Source organism: Chionomys nivalis, chromosome 8, assembly GCF_950005125.1.
Source record: "Chionomys nivalis chromosome 8, mChiNiv1.1, whole genome shotgun sequence".
Lineage (NCBI taxonomy): Eukaryota > Metazoa > Chordata > Mammalia > Rodentia > Cricetidae > Chionomys > Chionomys nivalis.
In genome coordinates this window covers 81,115,968-81,138,062 of record NC_080093.1, presented here as the reverse complement: position 1 = coordinate 81,138,062, position 22,095 = coordinate 81,115,968, and the positions used below count along the sequence as shown (strand labels likewise).

Genomic DNA, 22,095 nt, shown 5'->3' with positions numbered 1-22,095 from the left:
AAAGAGAGCATATGAACTGCACAGGTCCGTAGCTGAAAGGCACTCTTCACAGCTGAGGAAGGAGTTCCCTCTAGCCTCGGACCTGACATATTATCTAGTCATCTAAAAAAGCATTTAAGCAAAATAGAGATAACTTTGTTCGGGATGTGGAGACAGATTCTCATTGTTAAATAAATGACCTGTAGCAAGCAGATGGTTGAGTAGAAGAGCTCAAGTCTGAAGCATGGCCTAGTGCTAATTTACAAGCTCATAATCTGGGGGGAGGGAAGTTGCCTTAAAAACAGGTTAAGATCTTATTTTAAGGACTTCAGTCAATAAAAGTTATTTTTAGTAGAAAGTCTCTTGTCTTTGCTTATTCTTATTGGAAACATGGTCTAACGTTTAATTTTTCAATAAATGGCATCAAGTGGTAAAATTTGAAGAGTTGAATGACAAAAATAAACATAAAATTTACCCAAAACACCTGGAGACAGAGGTAGAAGGATGAGGCCAGCCTTAGTTACACAGCCAACTTTGCAGCCAATATCCTTGAGTCCCTGTCTCAAAACAATAAACATCAAAATAAAACCAAACAAATCATCTAGTTCTGCCATTTCACTAATCAAGTAAAGGCTGATCAGAGAAGAGAAGCAGTTTGTGCCAAGTCTACAGCTACTTCAGGGCAGACCCAGTACCGATACTCCAGAGTTCCCAGACCTTGCCAGACTTCAGGAAGTATTCAGAGATGGTTTCATTGTTTTCCTTACTCTACAGTTTAAAAGGACATAATGCTACTAGCACACAATATTTGTAATCAATTACCTATAAGAAAGTTTCCTTTTCAAACTTAACTCTTCTTCATCCCCAAACTTCTCTATTCAATTACGCTTGAGAATTTTAAAAAGCTGCTAAACCAAGGTACCAGCCTAACACAGTCAGGCAGGAATCTGCTGTGTTTCATTCATAACAATAATAACTCTATCCTTTCTCTGGATACAGCATCAGGATTCGAAGGATAAGCCCACCCCTACTCCCAAGGGAATTTTCCAGAAAATGATTAAGTGGGCAAAGACTTGCTTTTTCAGGTAAAGAAAGACCCTCCTTCATAGACTGGCTAATGGAATATTCTTGCAGTTGTACAGTCACCGTTCTCTGTGCTAAATCAACATCCCTAGGGGGACACACTTAGTTTTGCCAAACTAAGGACAAAACATTTGTAGCTTTGTTCTGAGAGCTGTCTGACATGGAAAATCAACACCCTCTCTGGGCTTGTTTTACCCATCTGTGAACAGGAATCACAGTTTTATGGCAGTCAGGCAGAGCTCACCACTGAACAGACATAACATCAGGGTGAAAGATAGCGTATATGCACACGGAAAACAGCAAAATTCTGACTATTACCAACTTTAGAGAGCAGGAAGCTATCTTACAGAGAAATTTAGGAAAGTCTTACGCAGTGAGGCACAGCAAGAATATCAAAACACAGACATTAGATCACCCTAGTAAGAAGCCAGTCTTTTGCAACCTTAAAAGGTTATTTAAATTCCTTAATCCTCAGCTTCCTTGTCCATAGAATGGGATGGTTTTACTTTAGAACTGCTACAAGGAATAGAAATAAACACAGACAGCCACTTTGAATTATCTAGAATGTTAATCAAAATTATTATAAATTTTTCCTTCTAGAGAAATTCAAATCCCAGGGCTTCATTTTTCCCATTATATATACATTTGAAGCATCTGTAATATAAAACAGTATCAGCACAAATATCATTTTAGGGCTTGAAGAGATGGCTCAATGGATAAAGTGCTGGCTGTCCAAGCTTAAGAACCTGAGTTAGAATTCTCAGAACACGCATGGAGTCAGCCATGGTAATTCATGCATCAGTAATCCCAGAACTCCTGTGGTAAACTGGGGGATGGAGACAACTGAATCCCCAGGAAGCCAGCTGGCCTACTGTAGGCAGCAGCTGAATCTACTAGATCCTGCCTTAGACAATGCAGAAGCTATAGTGCTGTACCCAAGCTTGTTACTGACCAGCACACACATGCTGCCCTCGCAGATGCAAACACATGCACAAACAATAGCATTCCTGATCAATACAGAACAACAAAAATTAGAACACCAATTGATCAACACACTAGCGACTGTGCCAAGGTTTAGGAATCAGTTCTGTGATTGGTGTTTTCTGTCACTCACCCCAGTGCTCTGCACATTTCTGATCCCAGGCTCTGAAGCCTTCTTTTTGGCCATGAACTACAAGGATGTTGTCTTCTGAGAAAATGCCAGATATCCAGGTGTCTCAGTTCTGAGGTAAAATGTTAGTCCTGGTATATATCATCTATTTGGTGCCACGCTGACGCCTATTGATGATGTTCACAACTTTTTACACCTCTATTTTATTGTTTGTTTTCAATAAAAACATGAGCAAAAAGCCCTCAGACTAATGAATTCAGACATTTTCAGACACAGCCTTACTTCCTTTCCATGAGACCAGGAGCAGGGACATTTCTGGTTGCAGACATATGTGGCACAGACATGAGATCACGCTCTGGGCTTAATAGGAGAACATAACAATCTACTCATTGTTTACACTTTAACCCACAGGGCAGCTGGGAATCACATCCAGCCATATGCAGTGCTGAACAAGTGGTCATGACTTCATTAAAGCCAAGCCTTAATGCATACAGTTTGGACGGTGTGCTGAGGGGCAGGACTCTTGCCCTGAGCTGCTCTGGGTCCAGTCAAAGGGTCCAGGCAGTTGTTGCAAATGTCCTCTGGGATTAGATTGTTCTCTTTGCCAGGATTTCATCTGCCATCCTTCCCACTTCCCAGTTCTCCCACGCAGTGTTTAATCAGCTGCTAGGAAGGCTAGAGAGGTCTCTCCATGCTTACCTCCTGACATCCTGCAAAGGGAGCCAATTATAAAATGATCTACATACAATTGCATCAACCTACACATATAGAAGTGCTTTTGTGTCATAAAGAATGAATTCAAGTAGAGAAAGAAATGAAAGGGATTTCTTACTTAATCTTTCCACATCTATGACAGGTATAGGGAATATTATATCCAATTTACAGACAAGAGACTGATATTGAGAAAGAACACTGCAGGCAAATTGCAAGACGAAGATTTATATGTGGGTCTAAATTTGCTGTTTTTATTATTCAATGGCTCAGAGAACAAATTACTTCATAAGCTGCAGCCTATCACGGTCCTTTCTACGTGGGGCTCGGCACAAATTGACCAGGGAAATGTGCTCCTCAAGATGGATCACTGTTTTAACAGGGCAGGAGTTCTTTTGTGCAAGAAGTTCTCCGCCTGGGTTTTGTTGCTATTGCTTTGGTGTTGGTGTTTGTTTGTTTGCAATGCTCGAACTTAAAAACAGGTAAGTGCTCTACCTCTGAGCTACATCCACAGCCCTGCTTCTTACATTTCTTTTTCATGCCTAACCCACTATCAAGATAAAAGACAACAAAAGTAAAAAAAATTCAGTGTGAGAGAATAGACCATCAAAACACTTACAATGCTTCATCAAAGTGAATGAGCCTTCCTAGAGCCTTGGGCAAGAATTAAACATTCAAGCAGGCCATGGTGGTACATGTCTAGAATCCCAGCATTTAAAAGACTGAGGCAGGAGGATTACCACAAACCAAGGCTACCTGCATTACATAGTGAGACTTTGTCTCAAAATAAATAAATGAATGAACAAGCAAACAAATAAAAGTTCTTACTGGGAAGCCTACCGTCAGACAGCTGCTAGAGTAAACCAACTTTCACAGTGAGTTTATCAGATGTGAGAGAAGGGAACTCTGGATTTGCGATCTGTTTCCTCAGGGATCCGTGTGCACTATGAGTCTTTCTGAGGCACACTTTAAACCCAGGCATTCTGATTGGGGTTTTGCTTTTTTATTTTGTCTCTGAAACAGGAGTGAAATTTATTTCAACTGCATTTTTGTCGGAATTTTCACTTTCAGAATAAATACACCTCTAGGTCTCTACTGGACCCAACATAGAACTAGGAAACAAAGCAAAGGAAAGCACCATGTTCTGAACGTGCTCTCTTGTCCTGTGTCAGGCTCATGGTTTTCAGGGACAGCGAGTCCTTCTTCTCAGAAACCTCGTGATGTCACTGGTGCCCAAGCTGTCAACAAAGTTCTAACATGGGATGCAGCCACACTTCTGCCTTGAGGTTCCCAGAGAGGAGAGAGGTGACAGGTAGGGTGTGCTTGCTCTCACAGATAGAATCTAGATTTGACTGTGTGTATATAAATACATAGCATACATACATGTGTGTATGTATATGTGTACATATGCATTCTAAGATATGTCTACAACAAAAGCAGAGAACAGAAGAGGAACTGTGTGGATGGGTAAGGCAACAAGAAGAGAAGGGGAGTAGAGAGGGAAGTGAGTGACTATAAGCAAAGTACAATGATATACATATCAGAAAGTATCACAGTGAAATCCAATATTATGTATGCTAAATTTAAAAATAACTATAAATTCCTCATGGTGAGAAACATGTTTCTGTTTATTCCTGTTCCTGTTATTTCACTCATTTGACTCCAGTCACTCTGGCCCTCACCCCTGTTCTGGAATATGCTGGGTTCATTTCCTCCCCGCTGGGGTAGGGGGTCTTTGCACTGGCAGCTCCCTCTACCTCAGATTCTCTTCCCTAGATGCCTAATGCTTCCTTTCTCTGTCTACATTTCTTGTTTTTATCCTGCCCCACAGAATTTAACTTCTAACTTAGAAGATATTACTTTACTTGCTGGGGTTGCCTTTCTGTTACTGCCTATTTCTCCCTGTTAGAACGTAAGCTCCTGGGAGCTAGGTATTCTTTCGTGCTCACAGATGTATCATGCTGGACACCTTGTATGTGTTCAGTGAACACCTGTGAAGAAGTCTTAACTTCCAAAGAATGAGTGGATATGTGCACAGGTGGAAATATTTTGCAACACACATCATAAATTCATCTACACATGGTCTTGACTTCATTCTGAAGAGTGACACTTTATTATAAACTCCAGTAGGGACCAGCATTACACCTCATTTCCTACCAAAATCTCACATCTACAATCTGACATGAGCGAGGCTCTCTAACATTGCATTCAAAGCAGCCTGCCTACCCTGACTCATTCTTATCCTATTAGTTTTGCGGTCCCAGGCAAGTGACTTGACCTCTGTGCTTCATACTCTTTATCATAAAATCAACATAATAAAACATAGCTCATGGAGATTACATAAGAGATTAAACTATACAACATACCTACAAATCTTCAGCACAGTATCCTGCCCATAGGTAATCATGGGTCCCACCTATCATTATTATAAATATATTTGTTAAATGACATGAAACTCCAAATTCAATATTTTACACTACTTTAACTGGTTTATATTGCTTTTTTGATTGCTAAATATTAAAAATGTATTAAAGATAAGAACCTCGCCGGCCAGTGGTGGATACCTTTAACCCCAGCACTCAGGAGGCAGAGGCAGGTGGATTTCTGTGAGTTCAAGGCTAAACCTGGTCTATAAAGTGAGTTCCATAATAGACAGAACTATTTCACAGCAAAAATCTGTCTCAAAAAACAAACAAATAAACAAAGGATCTCTAATATTTAATTAGATAGTTGATTGATCTATGATATTTGTGTGGGGTACGTGTGTGCATAAATGTGTACACCTGTCCTGTACAGGTGCATGAGGAGGCCAGAGGACGACCTCTACTGTGATTCTTCAGGCATTACTGGCCTTTACTTCATGACTAGCATTCTATTTATTTAATGTGTGTGTTCAGATGCATGTACCATGCCATAAACATGGTAGAGGAGCAAAAAGAACAGGAAAGTGGGATCAGATGGCAGGCTTTTCAACCAGCAGCATTGTAAGGAAGAAAGCATCAGCAAAGATTTGAACTGACAGCTGAGAGTGAACTCTGTTGGAAAGATTACTTCTCCAAAGATCACTGAAAGACAAGCCCAGTACAGAGAGACAGTGACTGACTCCATGGAAGCAGCAGTGAGCCCTGGTCACAGGGAGCTGGGCACTGCACTCTCAAAGAAGGGTAAGCTCAGAGGACAATGGCGGGAGAGTTACATATTCCTCAACTGCTCTGAAATGGTGATTTCACAAGAACTGTTCATATTAAATAGGCTATTACCTGCCAAACACCTAGACAGAGTAATTGATCTAACATTTCCTTACTTTGTGTATGCTTTATTTGAGGCTATATCTAGCTACAACCCAAATAAACTGTCAAAAAAAAAAAAAAAAAAAACCTTACATTACCAATGTGAACAATGTTTGGAATTTTCAATGCTGGTATACATGACAAACACTTTCTTAAAATTCTTCACCAATGTGGTTCAGAGTGTGGGGTGGCAGCATGACAGTATGCGGAATGCTATCAGCAGCAATGTGCATCGTGTGTGCCGTCTGCAAGCACCGATACACAAAAATACACTCTCACTAGAAAACATTAGCAATGACACGGAACATTTAAGTTATATGGCTAACACAGGCTCTGTATTCAGGGAGAGCAAGCAAGGACAAGTCATGGTACTCACTCCCATATACAAAGCAACGGGTTTTAGACATAGGTCCAAAACAGACAGCCTGCTCTCCCTTCCAGTCTTGTTCTTATCCCTGGGTCCAACTTCCTCCTCTGTGTTATTCTCTCACTCTCAGAAGAATTAAGAATCCACCGAGGTAACTCTTGTCATCTGTAAATTTCTCTTCCTGATAGGGCCTCTTCATCCTTCAGTATCTTAAGACTGCTATGCAAACATCTGAGACCTAACACTTAGAAACATTGATATCCGACAAAAGCCTACCAAGAGCATAGGAAACCTATTCAACAGCTGCCGTCATGAGAGACTCTACCTGACTTCTCATTCCTTAGCATCCTTACTTCTGACAGCAGGAGCTCTGTCTTACACCATCACTTATTCCCAGGTCTGCAGCTTTCCTTCCTAAAACTTGTTCAGTCTTCATGGTTTGTCAGATAAAATTATGACTATGTATGTCAAACTAATGTTAAAAATTAACTTTGTTGCAATGCAATATATGGTACTTCAAATAACATGTGGGATACATTTTTAAAAGAAAAAAATTAATTCAGTATTAATGTCCTTATATTTTCTCATACCCAGCAGTTTGACTTATTTCTCAGACTCTGCTTAAGTGTGTCACAATGTGATTCAAATATTTTATAGTTATAATGTGGGGACCAAGAGAAAAAGCAGCTCAGCAGTTAAGAGCACTGGCTGCTCCTGCAGAGGACCTGGGTTCAGGTCCCAGCACCCACAGGTTGGCTCACAACAGCCTGTAGTTCCAGTCTGAAGGGATCTGACACCCTTTCCTGGCATCCACAGGCAATGCAGGAACATGGTGCACATTCACACATGCAGCCAAACATTTATATGCATTAAACAAAAATAAATCAATCTTATAAAATTCAGTTTTAAAGACAGCTGAGATGAGATTTGTGAAATACAAAACAAACAAACCCTAATGTAGCAAAACAATTATTCAGCCTCTAAATGCAAGAAAGAGCAGAATAAAATTGTGTGTGTGTGGGGGGGGGGGTAACAGAGAAGTGTGGAGAAAGAGAGGGAGAGGAGCCATCTGCACTCCCCTCTCCCCTCTTTCTCCATAATGCACTCTCTATTTTTGAAATGACTGCTGATTGCCACTTGTGTATCACTGGTTTAGGAAGGTGACAATCATGGTCAAACATACAAGATGAGTGTGACATGGTAACACACATCTACAGTACCTGAGAAGATGAGGCAGGAGGATCACAAGTTCAAGGCAGCCTATGCTACACTAATTTTTAAAAAATTATAGGATAAAAGACAGAGAAACATTAGGACTGACATGAAGTTTTAAAAGTTTGAAAACATATCTGGAACTTCAAACAGTTATAATTTATTACAAAAAGGAATCGCAAATTTATATGAAAAAGAAACCTATTAGTAACAAACAACTCTCAAAAGCTCTTCAGACTTTGCTAGTTCACACGAATAAACACTCTGGTTTCCTTTGCCTGCAGAACTTACACAAATCACCACACAGGGAAATGGTGCTCTGCTTTCAACAAAACTTATCTCATGAAAGTAGAAAGGATGCAGTACAAGAGGGGAGAAAGAACTCCAAAAGAAGGGGAAGGAGGTTTCAGAACAGTTATGTCATGAAGGTAGAAGGCAGAAATATTTGGGGGAAAGGGACACATTGAGGAAAGAGAAAAACTTCATAAGTAAGTAACATTTGTTCTTATCAGAAGATCACAAGCATCCTCATAAGTATAAAACATTTTAAGATAGGGGAATATGCCCCTAGAAGACCTGATCCTAAAATAACAATTGTCAGGGATCTTTATGGCTGTCCTTATCTGCTGTGGTGTGCATGTGACTCCACCCGAGCACACTGGCACCCGCTCCACCGGCTCCGGCTTTCACTGTCCATGCAGCAAGTTTGAGAGGCTGTTTATCTCCTCCACGTTTAGACAATATTAGCACACTCTAAAAGTAAAACTATTTCTTCTCCACAAAACATCAGTTCCAAACTCAGTAGAGTGGCATGGCTGCTTATGAGAGACAGAGAAGAAGCTGATCGGAGGCTTTGGTTGGTAGAGTCTAAATCTGTAAACACGCTCACGGAGTCAGCTCCATAGTCCACATCCAATTCTAGGCTCTATCTAGAAATCTAGAACTCATGCACTCAAGAGACCCTTCACCACATCCTACAGGAGGGAACTAGATCTGAGATGTCTAAGAATGCATTTTAATTTAAATTAAAAGATTACCACCAGCTTGCTTTATAAATTTAATATAGTTCTAATAAAACTGTGAATCTAAGTAGTTTTAAGGGATCCAGAAGAAATTTAACAAAATGGTCCAGATGTGGATGCAGGAACGTAGCCCAGTGGTTTAGTGAATTTTCAGTACACATGAAGCTGAGATCGAGTCTCCAGTACTGGAAAACTATAAATAATACGAAATCTCATTACTTAAAGTTTGTCAAAAGAAGCCCAGCAGTGGTGGCACACACCATTAATCCCAGCACTCAGGAGACAGAGGCAGGTGGATGTCTGGGAGTTCATGGCCAGCCTGATCTACAAGAGCTAGTTCCAGGACAGGCACCAAAGCTACACAGAGAACCCCTGTCTCAAAATAAGAATAAAAAATATTAAAAAATAAAGTTTGTCAAAAGTATAGGCATATACAAAACAAATTGAAAAGCAAATCCAAATGTCTCTAAAACTTCATAATAATTGTAACATTAAGAGATGAATTATGCTAGCTGTGGTGGTACATGCTTTTAATATCAGCACTCAGAAGGCTAACCTGGCCCACATAGTGAATTTCAAGCCAAATGGAGTACATTGGGAGACCTTGTCTTAAAAAAGGGGAGGGAGAATTGTAGAAATAATATGGTTGGAAGTTAGTTCTAGCTTGGAATGGATGTATGCACTACAGTCCAGATATTTGGAAGGATGCTGTGGAAGCATCATCCCCTTAGCCCAGGGATCCCAGGAATACAGCCTCTAAAAGCAAGACACGAAAACAGAAAAGTCCACACCATCAAAGACAAAGGGCTAAGATTTTAAACATATAAATAAATATCTCTTTAAAAAATACCCAGTATCCATTTAAATAGCATTATATTTCTTTGTGTTCAGCTGTCCAAAATATTTAGTTACATATATGTACATATGTAGTCATTCATTTGATCCTTGCAGCAATCTGATAACATGCAGTTATGAGCAAAAAATATATTTTAATAGACATTCAGACAGTCTAAAAAAATGAAGTATTCCATTTAACTATTAATAAAATAAATGTAAATTATACTAAAAAAAAACTAGCTGTCATTTTCTACGTCACACTGACAATGGTTAAAAACAATGGCAATGTGTTGGTAGAGATGAGATAAAGTGACCTCACATCCTAGGATTAAGAATGAAGTGACTGAGGGCTTTTTGGCAATATGTATAAAACATCTTTAAAGATCAGCCCACAGTGCATCTCTGAGAATTTAAACTGGAGAAACAGCTGCAGATATGTGCAGAAATTGAACTCTAGTAGGGCTTAACAAAAGGTTGCTAGTGTTACTAGAGAAAACTGGAGGCAACATAACTATAGCTATCAGCCAACACGTGCAACGTCCATAATAGGACAGTAGGAAATCATGAAAAGCAATCAAGTAGAGTCGGTGAGAAGGCTCAGCTGGGAAAGGCACTTGCCACTGAACCTGAGGACGTGAGTTCAGACCCAGAACCCACAGGTAGAAGCAGGGAACCAGTTCCTATAGGTTGACCTCTGACCTCCACACATGTACACACACATACACACACACACACACACACAAATAAGACGATGCTTTTCTCAAGGTATAATTTTATTAAATAAAAGGGAAATTATTATGCTAATGAACATGTAGAATCATGGAAATGATAGATTGCTAAAGCAAGAAAACGAAACATTTGCTGCTATTTGATCCCGTTATTATTTTAAAAGTAAATATATATGCTATATAGATTATAGATAAATGTATTATTGATAAATAGATGATGAATAGACAGAGGATAGATAGATGGATTTGATAGGCAGACAAACAGATAAGGCATTTTATTAATGAAGACGGTTAGACTAGGACAAAGGAAGCAGGTTCTTTTCCTTGACTATCTATGTCTTCTATGAACTTCTCAGGTGCAGTACCTGTTACTTTTATACAAATGATGCAGTCATTTTACAAAGAAAATATTTGTGAAGAAGAGCATTTAGTAATATGAGGAGCAATGCTAATGAGATGCTGTTGTTCAAAAAGTAGCTCTCACCTAGGGGCCATGTGTGCTGATACCAATATTCTGTTCCTTGGACATGGTAGTGGGCTTGTGGATACATTCTTATTTACAAAAGATAAACTAGAAAATAATGTAACTAAATAGAACCATGACTTGGCTGGTTATAGAATAGTGCCAATGCATCGATATGGATTTATGATAAAGCTATATGAAATTTATAAGGTAAATTTTGCAAGAAGAAATAAAGCATGATAACCATTAACATCTCTGGGGAGTTAAGATAAGATTTCAAAATTGTTTTCATTTTACCATGTTTTATAATGCCTTCAGAGTAACTACATATAATAATGTTTTTAATTTTTTAAAATTGAAGAAATTTACAAAATAGCATTATTTAATAATATTTCATTTTCTTCTAGAAACAGAAACACCTAGGTAAAAAATTGTCTAAAATATATTCTTTTAAACACTTTGGGCTGTTTCTCAGCATCACCCTAGGAGTTTACTCATTTTTAGCTTTCTTTTTATATTTTCTGATTTTCTCCAATAATCATGGGGTGTTTTAGTAGAAAAAAATCAATGGAAAATATTGTATTTTATTCTTTTCTTCAAATCCATTTTATCAACTAACTTTTTTAAAAGTCCATAATTATGTTTATTAACAAAAATCAAATAATATACTTATTACCAAAATAATACCAACAAAATGACAGTTCCTCTAAGTACAACAAATCTCAGAAATGCAGGGGTGTATTCTGTTGGGGAACGAGCTCCACGGCAACAACATGTGTGTACAAGTGTCACAGTGAAGCACACTAGCTTGTATGGATATGAGAAGGTAGAAAAGAAAAAAAAAACTTTCAAAAAATGCATTTAAAGTGTGGCACACCTGCTTACCACAACAAGCTGTGAGTGAGGCCTAAAGTCATTCAGATCAAACCCCATCACCCACGTCGACTGCTTGCAGCAAGGCGTGGGGCGGGGGGGGGGGGGGACTGACAAAAGGTCCCTGGTACACGGAGACAAAAAGCAAACCAAAGACAGAGCCAGTTATTTGGGAAGGAGGGCTTGCTTTTGAAAAGTCCTAGCCTGGCCCCTAAGCATGCCTTCCTTAACACCAGGTAGGTAGGTCCTTGACTTGAAAGAGGGAGTAACCTGTTACATGGTTCAGCTTTTAAATTACTGCACCAATTTGCACAAATATGAAACTTTTTATATGGCAAGGCTACTTTAGACCTTGGAGTGTCATTGAAAGTAATGTTAATTTAATCAACCATACACAAAGATCTTCATGATGCCAAAAAGCACAAAAGACTTTTTGAAAGAAATGAAGAAAGAAAACAGCTTCTGCCCTGGACCATAAGGACTTCTACAGGGAGCAAAAGTTCAGCAAAGGCAACTTTCTCCTACTTCAGAAAGCCTGTTTTCTCTTCTGGCTGCCAGCCCCAAGCTTAACTAATCACCCTAAAACACTTCTCCACGTGGAGAAATTGATATGGCATCAACAAATTCTTTATCAACATCAACACTTTGTAACACTGTCAAAATTAAAAGTGCTGTAATCTATAAATGGCCCAGCCTGTTCTGTTAAAACTTTATCCCAGCTGGCCACGATGCTTCAAATTTTGTTCAAAAAGTATTTTCTTCACCACTGCCTCATTTTTCAGTCATATATTTTTCTTCCATTTCTAGAAAGTTTGCTTGCTCTTATAATTCCATATTATATTCATAAATACTCTTTGTGGACATATGTATCTTGCAGTGAGTTCACTTTTCTCACTAAGAGAAAAAGCATTCAAAACCCTTTTATTTTTCAGTTTAAATTTCCACTCCTCTGAATTCAATATTGCTGACTTTCCATCCCCTTAAAATTTCACTTTCTCTCCACCCCTCCCCCAGTCCAAACAGATGCCCACACAGGTGCACACAGGCACACTCATAGGCATATACACACTGTGTCAAACTCCTGGAAATAAATGTTTAAACACCACCCAAAGATGACAGCAAGATTGAGTACTACTTGTTCATAGTGGAAGGGGGGTTAGTTGGTTAAGGTCCTAAAACAGTATTATACATGTTCTTGAGAGTCTGGTAACTTTTCCTCTGAGTCAATGTTATTAGTTAAAAATGATAAACCATTATAAGAATAAGCCACTCTCACAATTGGTATAACAGAGAAGCAACAGAGCCGAGAACCAAAAGTCTTTGTCTATCAAAACATTGGAGTTTCACTCTGCTAATTGCAGGTGTCCTGGATACCTCAGGCTGCTCCTCTCCAAGGCCACATCATGGAAACCTGCAGACAGCATCTCTGTCAAACAGTCACATCAGTTCATTAACAGCAGTGTCCCAGGCACCCACACATACACGACAGTCTAAATGTTGAATCAAATACCTCTTTCAGGAATCAACTTCTTTCCTTCTTCCTCTGGTGGCCACGGTGTCCTCATTGGAAACCTCAATTGCTGTCATTATTTCTATTTGAAATTACTGTCTGCCTCCACACCCTTCCACGAAGGAAACATAGTTTTTATCTTTGTTTTGCACATGCACACCACAGAGGAGGGAGTAGTTCAGGGCTATTTGCCACTTTCTTCCAATAGTAAAGTAGCAGATGAACAAGGGATGCTGGTTCCATACTCAAGTTGGCTGCTGAACAGAACTACACTGTTACCCAGCTTGCCCAAAGGAAATTTGCACTTTCAAATAGCACAGAAAATGCTCACGTCGTGTGAGATATTATCCCAAGGGGAAGAGATGCCCTTATGACCCTTCACTTGTAACTTGGGTCCACTCTAAACAAAACCTTGCAACTTTAGATTGTTCTGTGTCTAGGTCCAAGAAATATACCCAAAAAGCAATTACAGAGTTCACTGTGCAGTCACTCTCAACCTGAGGATAGACTTTAAGAAAAGAAAAACAGGAATAATGAGATACGGTGTTAGTTATTTGTGAGATAAAACTGAAATACATTGATCAGTGAAGGCTTCTGCTTTTCAGAGACTGTTAACCATTTTCACAAACATTGAGTTTTAAAAAATAGGTTTAAAAATTCAAATTAGAAAAGAGAAGAAAAAAGGAAAAAAAGAAAAAACAGAAAAAAAACTAAAATTCAAATTAGAACCATAATAGCTAACATTTGTAACTCAATTAATATACAAGCTCTATGCTAATTATTTCTACATATATTAACTTCTTTGGTTCTAAAAACAAATCATGTAGGAGTAGGTCCTATGAGCAGGTATATTGCTACTTTCCCTATTATTCATTCATAAGAGAAACCAAATACATACATGAACTTGCCTGGATATACCATTCACAGCTAGGATTTGAACCTAGAAAGATGAACTTTAAAGACTACACTCTGAAACCCTGTCTCAACTAGATGCATACAAAGAGGTTAATATCTGCATCCCTGAGAATCATGGTCGTTAGGATCACTGCCACGCTATTAGAGGTTACCTGCTTCTTCCTAAATCATGAATCATATGCCCCAGTATAAGAAACATAGTAAAGGGTGGACTGAGGATTCTGCAAGTCCAAAAGAGCTCCGGGCCACAGGAGAAGATTGCCCCTTCTGGCTGAGGGCTTTTAAGGTCCTTTCAGCATGTTTGTCCTGAATACCAGGCTTCTTAGACCCTTTCACAGTGTACCAGCAGTAATGCTGTAGGGATGGAGAGAATCAGAATGGATTCAGATCCCACAGAGATGCCCCAAGGTCCTGTGTTAGAACTTCTTAAAGGAGAGTCTTCAGTTCAGAATCTATCTACTCTACTTAAATAGCACTGAATTCATTCTAACTACTTAAGAACCACACCTGGGTTCAAATTTTGCTTCTAACATTTACCAGTAATACAGTCAGGTTATTCAATTTCTCTGACTCTATGGATTTTTATCTGTATTAATACAACTTGCTGGACTGTTTCAGGAATAAGTCCGATAGGCAGACAGATATAAGGTTTTCTGTCTTGGCATATGCTGAGTGCTCAATTAGGTCTTCAGTATTTAAAGAAAAAAGGAGTAACTGTTTACGAACTGGAAAAATAGGGCTGCAGAGATGGCCGAGGAGTTAAGAGCACTTGCTGTTTTTCCAGAAGACCACAATTCAGTTCTCAGTATACATGTCAGGTGGACCACAACTGTCCATAAAGCCAGCTCCCAGGACCAGGGAATCTGATGCCTCTGGCCTCTGAAGGTACCTGCATTCACATACACTTGTCCACATGCAAACATATACACATAATTAAAAATAATAAAAATAAATGTTCGTAAGTATTGAAAAATAAATGGTAACATTCCTGTGCAAGCACATATGTCATATTTGGCAACAGAAGAAGCTCATTTAAAGACTATTTTTTCCCTGCTTTTATCTAATTTGTCAGTTCATAGCCAAATGTAAGTAGCAGCTTAAAGTATAAGAAAACTGATCTTGCTAAAGGCCAAAATAATAACTGAAGAGAAATAACAACCTTGAGTCTGGAAACAAAGGTGAAGACAGGAAACCCAATTACAGATGCAGAAGTTCAAAAGACACAGAGTTGTACAGAGGCAAGAGGTCAGCAGAACCTCCTCAGCTCAGGGGACAGACCAGGATTAGATGTTCATGGTGACTGTTCTGAGCCATGATGACAAACTAGCAAGAAATGAAACTGAAAAACCAGAAGATAAAACTATTCTATGACATCAGCTGCACACACATCACACCAGAACAGGAACAGGGCTGCTCATATAAATGTTATGTATTGCCGTTACTGTGATTGTAAACACACACCCATGTATGCACCACAGTGTACTCCTGAATAAACCTTAAGGAGTTGATTTTCTCTTTCCACTATGGGTTCTAGGATTCAAACTCAAGTGCACAGGCTTGTGTAACGAGAGCCCTTATCTGCTGAACCATCTCACCCAGCCAGGAGCTGTATTTAATACTGGAGTTGTAGATCATTGCAATTAACTTTCTGTGTTTGCTGCTTGAAAAATCAGCATACAGAGTTAAACAGTAAAAATATAGAGCTGACTCTTAAAAAAGAAGGCTAGAACTCAAGGAGCACAAGCACATATGACAGGGAATACTCACTGCCTGTTAGAATCCCTTCTCACATAACCTGTGCTGTCCCTAGAAGAACAAAGGTTAACCAAAGTGTAACATAAAAAAAAAAAGTTGTTATCCAACAAATTCACCTGAAAAGAATGCTAAAAGAGCAGTTAGGATGAGCGTGCAGCTTAAATTATGGTTCATGTGCGAGTCCTTTGTCTTTGCACTGAAAATTCTGACACACCCTTATTCTAAGAGTTTAAGAAATGTTTAAACAACCATGGGGAAAGAAAAAAAACACATGGATAAAATGGAGAAAGTTCAGGATGTGTCATCATAAATGAAGTGTATTTTATCTTCTATAAGAAATTTACTGTGTTAGCAAATTTTGGTATTGTCATTAATTGCTGACATTGCACAGATGATAGAGAAAGAAACAGATCAGAAAGCGAACTGCAATATCAAAAGAGAAGCTGTGGCAACAATACTCATTGCTAACCCACAGCAGCTCTTGGAATTGTCTTACCACAGAGATCATGCCAGAGAGACACACAGCAGACACCAGAGGATGTTCCATTCCAAAAGTGTGAATTTTCTGGAAGTACAAATCATCTTCCACTTGTTTACAAATCAGAGCTCTTACTTTAAGAAGAATGGAAAGGCAAAGAATAAAAAGACACCAAGTCCTGGAATACTTTAAAATCTCAATTACTTTAAATACTGACATATTACCAGCATTGTGTTACAGTGCTAGCGCAGATTGGAGATGGACTGAAGGAACACCCATCGTGAGACTGACCTCTGGTAAAAATCAGGACTATAATTTATATCAAATATATTCCATTCCAATTAATATTCAATTTACTCTTTTATAATTTTCCTAAAATTTGGTGTCCCTAGATATGATGCTGTAGCTGACTCAGCTAACGTGGAGTTATTTCTTTCTTTTTTTTTTTTATTTTTAATCCTCTTCCAGGGATTAAGGGCGATGAACACCATCTCTGAACACAGGTACATTTTACAGTGCAAAGAGGATGAACCCCAGTCCATTCCGAAAGGTACTTCCAGAGGCATTCTATCCTTAGCAGTGTTATATTTTCAAGAGTCTTATTTCTGTCACTTAAAAGAAAAAAATGTTTCCATTAAAATGATAGTTTAAAAAAATTAATGAAAACAAATATCCTCCCCTTACTATTATGTCTGGGAGGATATTTTAATCCACTTTAAATTGGATATACCAAGTCTTAGAAATGCAAACTTCTATGATCACAGGAGACCACGAGAGTTTTGAGATCTTAAAGGAAAGAAGGGCATAATAAATAAATTTCTGGTTCTGATTCATTTTTCCCTTGTTTGAATTAATTAATGCTGTGGAAATCCCAGGCAACTGCTATTTCATTTGTGACTGAATTGAGTCCAAAGGAGAAAAATATGCAAAATATTATTTAATTAAATTTTCACAGCTTTTTCCCACTTCCTCTCCTACCAGCTAATACACATTCTAACTCAGAGGAGAGTTTCATGTTGCAGCCTTGGGCAGCTTTCCTGTGTTCAGAGCTCCGTGGTATCGGGAGTCATATTGTTCTTTAGTTCAAACCCTTGAGTCAAGCCTCATGCTCGGGGCCTTACTTCAAAGCCATCTTCAGCTAAATTCAAAACTCAGAGGAAGATTGCATGTATTGGTATGCATAAGACTCTTGAGGGAAGATGTGGTTTTTCTATCTTTTATTATTATTTTTATATATTTATTTGTTACTCATATATATAGATTTGCCTTTACCTTGGGAAGTATCATAATAATGAGAATTGGAGAAATCTATACGTTCATTCATTTTTAATAATTTTTATTGCAACACAAAAAATACAAAACAGAAGTTTCCTTTCCTGATTCCAAGTTGAGAACTCTTGGAGGGGTGATGTTGAGAGGTAGAAGAGGTGGGAGTAGGAATTTTTTAATATCTATAGTGTGACCCCCAAACAATATCTAAGTAGATTACTCTCCTGCTTTGTTATCCCCCATCACCTACAGTACATGGACCTGTTGGTCTCATTTCCTGGCCCTTGTGCTCATATTAAGCAATGTCTTTGTATCTTAGAGCATCACTGTTCAGTGGTTTCAAATGTGGGTGCATCTTAAAATAAGATGAAGACCTTAAAAAAACTACTGATACCTGTATCTCACTTCCAAAGACTGATTTTCTTGGTTAATGGATAGCCTAATCATAGGGCCACTTTAAAAAAAAAAAAATGTGAGTATCTGGAGTAATGAACAGGAGTAGTGCTTGCCTGCCATGTGTGGGGCCCTGGGTTCGATCTTCAACACCACAAAAAGATAGTAAGATGCCAGGTTTCTTCCCCGGCTAGATGATTGCTTCACGGGTCTTTCCACAATTGCTCTCCATTCTATTTTTTCAGGAAGGATCCCTTATTGAACCTGTGATTCAACAATTTGGATTTTCAGACCAGCAATCAAAATTAACCATCCCTCCCAGGAAGGAGTAACTAAAGCAAGAGGCCTTTTGAAAAGCCATGTGAAAACCTACTACTCTAGACGTTCCCTAAAGTATATACATATATAAAAGGAATTTAAATGGAGTTATTATATAATGTGGTGGAAAATGTCCCAACTAGATCTACATCATATGATTCCAAGTAAAACTTCTAGTTTCAGAAATGGGTTACATCTTGCTGAGTTGTTGATCAAAGAAGCCCCATAGATCCCAACATTACAGGCCATTGCCAATTGGTTACACTACTATTACGGCTGCTATTGGTTACACTCCATAATAAGATGGTAAGGCATTATTGCTGAAGACACCACTTACTAATGCCATCAAACACTGAGAAATTTAGCTGATGATTAACTAGAGATTTCACCCCTAATGACCAGTATTAATAGTGCTGAAAGTCTCTATACACACAACCAGAGGTGAAAAGTAATCATCAGTCTCACCCAACTACAAACACTGTGATCAACAACAGCCATCTGCCTACAGTATATACTGGTACAAAAGTGGCACAAATTTTATGGGAGGAACCAACCACTTTTCCCTTGGATATGAGGTCACTCTAAGAGTTGGGACCCACCCCTGATGCTACTCTTGAGGCTAAAAACCTGAGACTACATAGGTCCCTAGAGGAAAATCTATTTTCTAAATGAACATAGCAATAAAATAATTCCCAATGACATATTCCTATATCTATAGATCACTCCATTACTCAGTCTTCACCCAAGAAGCTTCTTCTTACAGTCAATAGTAATTAACATATTAACCCTCAACTGGACAATGTGCAGACAGTCAGAGATCTTGGAGTCCTCATTCCTTAATCGAATATCTATATCAAATCCTTCCCCTCAAAGTGTAGGGATCTACGTGGAAGAAGAGGTGGAAAGATTGTTAAAGACCAGAGTAAATAATTCCAAGGAAACAGCATCTTCCAGACACAACATGGCAGATGCACACATGAACTCACAGATACTGTGGAAGTATATACAAGACCTGCACAGACTTAAGCCGGACAAAATCCTGGCACAGAAAATGTGAACTGGACACCAAGTCCCACCACTCACCAAGCTCTTTGCCACTGATCCCTTCTGGGAGAAGGAAATTAGTGTCCTCCAATGGCGTGACACTGGAGAAACACATCCACCACACTTCAGAGCAGGTCTCATGCTCAAGAGTAGGTGAGCAAGACAAATAAACTGCGTGGTTTTTGTCCTTTGTAATGGTTTGGTGGCTTTTGTGTGTATATCTTTTTAGGTTTTATTTCGTTTTTCTTGGGCATTTTTACTGTTTTGTCTATTTGGTTGTTTTGTTTTAGAGAGAGGGAACATAATTATGGGGAGGGAAGGAGCTAGGAGTACTTGGGAAAGAAGAAAGAATATGCATGAAATTTTTTAAATAAAAAAATTTAACCATCGGAGTTGGTGTCACAAATGACGTAAGAATTATGTCCTTTCTTTTTTTTTTTTTAAATATTTTTTGTAAGGCTAGTTTTTTTTTTTCTTAAATATTTGATAGCATTTACCTTTATCCAATGAAGCCATTTGGGCCTGGAGTTTTCTTTGTAGTATCTTTTAATTTGAATTAACATTCAAATTTCCTTAATACCCAAATTTTAATTAGCACTCAAATTTCTTTTATAAAAATACTATTTAAATTTTCTGATTTATCTTTTATCACTTCTGGTAATCTGTATTTCATGCAATTTATTTATTTCATCTAAATCGTACAATTTCTGGTCTAAAGATGCTCATGAGCCCAGGAAGTAGTTATATAACCTAGGCTAGAGCTGACAATCCTCCTGCCTCTGCCTCCCAATTGAACTTGTTACAACTGCACCAATAAGGAAAAAAAATGTTTAATTTTAATTTTGCTTATTTCTATTATCTATGATGTACATAAATTGCTTTTCCTTATATTTATGTTGCTTGGGACTTAGTGGCTTTCTTAAATCTGTACTTTGGGGTCACTGTGTCTTCAGAAACTTTTTCTCTGGGTTCTATTGACAACAACACAGACTGGAGCCTGTTCTCAAAGTTGAAATCTAAAAAAAAAAAAAAACCTTGCTCAGTTCCCTCCCTTCTTCTAAATACCTTCCAAGATTTAGCTTACTTCAAATGGCTTGTCAGTCCCTTTAAGTCGTTATTTTTTGTGTGCTTTTTCCCAAGGTTTTTCATTTTTTAAATCAATTTTCACATGTGCATTTGGTATGTGTGTGTGTATATAAGCATTACTGTGTGTGCATGTGTATGCCTATATATGTAGAGGCTAGGAGTTTTTCTCAAATGCGTTTTCTCAATGTCTCTGTTTTTTGAGATAGGCACTCACTGAACCCGGAACTTACAATTTTCCTGGACTGATTTGCCAGTCAGTTCCAAGGATTCTTCCTATCTCTGCCCTCCTCCCCCACACTCAGCTCTGCTGGGGTTACAGATGCATTCTGTACCCAGCTTTTCCATGAGTTCTGGGGAACTGAACTCTATGGGTTCACATCAAGCACTTTACCTCCTAACCAATTTTCAGTGGACTCAAGTCTCCTTTGCTCACTACCAGCCACTCTCTCTATATAAAAACACCTTATATTTTCCCAGTGACAAACTAAATGGTACCTTGCTTTATTCACTTACCCAAGCCCTTATTATACCTTACATTCCTACCTGTCATTTCCTTTGTATTATCTGTTCAATTAAATGGTAGTGAATCTTTAATCTCTACCACAATTATCACCTTGTAAAAACCTTCCCTGATCACCCCATTTTTGATTTATTCAGTCTTCTATCACATTACATATTTTATTAGTTTATGTGTCTGTCTTGCCCACGAATGTGTGAGATTCTTATAAACTAACATTATCTAGATCCTGTATGCATGTGTAAAAACATGGCTTTCTTCCCACAGAATGAGAGACAGAGACAAGGAGAAAGTTTTGATGGTCTCCTTGATGCCTAGGATGGAGTAACCACATACTATGGATTCATGAGTGGATTCATGAGGGAAAGGGGTCTTGAGTAGTCACCTGAAACAGCCATAGACCAAGGATCAAACATTCAATAATCCACACAAATAAAGAAACAACATATTAGAGAAGATAAAAAGAGACTGAGTAATTACATATCCATATTTTTCCAATGTAAATGACTTAAGGAAAGATGGGCGGGAGAGAAGGATTAATCTGTGCTGAGTATGCGAGTACCAGGTACCTTTATCTACCCATAGGATTGTTTTGATCCTTTCCAGCTGCCTTATTTATATGTTCTTAAAGATAACTTACATTTTATCATTTCTAACTTTTAAACATCTAAAATTTTACTTGAGGATCTTTAAGCTGGATAAGTCAGAAGTCTATGATGTAGCAATGGTACACACACAGCATAATACCATGTAGAAGAAAATGAGGTCAAGTTCTGTAAACGAACGTAGCATTCCTGTCATAATTTCAAATGAAAAAAGAACATGCAAAAAACAAACCAATATGTGTGAAAGGGGGAGTGTTACCTAACTACAAATGAAACTGCATGTTTCTAAATAATTGTATATGTTTATATATGATTATATAGGAAGAACTTTGGAGGGAAAAGACAAATTGAAAATAGCAGTTACGAGAAAGTAGTTAATTTTGGAAGTAGAAACGGAATTTAAGTTGAAGATCTTTAATTAATTTCTCTAATTAAGGAAATTTTTTTCCTTTTTTCAATAATTATTCATTTAAGAAGTGTTTGATGGTTCTTTAGGAAGTGTCCAACGTTATTCTATGACAGAACTCAC

General features: G+C 38.2%; 1 protein-coding gene across 5 annotated transcripts in view; it reads right to left on the bottom strand.

The window, feature by feature from the left end:
- The window catches only part of Sox6 (SRY-box transcription factor 6), a 557,476-nt gene that overhangs the window by 350,102 nt on the left and 185,279 nt on the right, over positions 1-22,095 (bottom strand). Inside the window, exon 1 of one of the 5 annotated variants that reach the window (XM_057777770.1) lies at positions 13,187-13,203. The exons of the other annotated variants lie outside the window; for them this stretch is intronic. The gene's annotated coding sequence lies outside the window, so the exon portion shown is untranslated. Of the gene's footprint in view, positions 1-13,186; positions 13,204-22,095 lie in introns of those variants that run through there. 5 annotated transcript variants of the gene reach the window in all.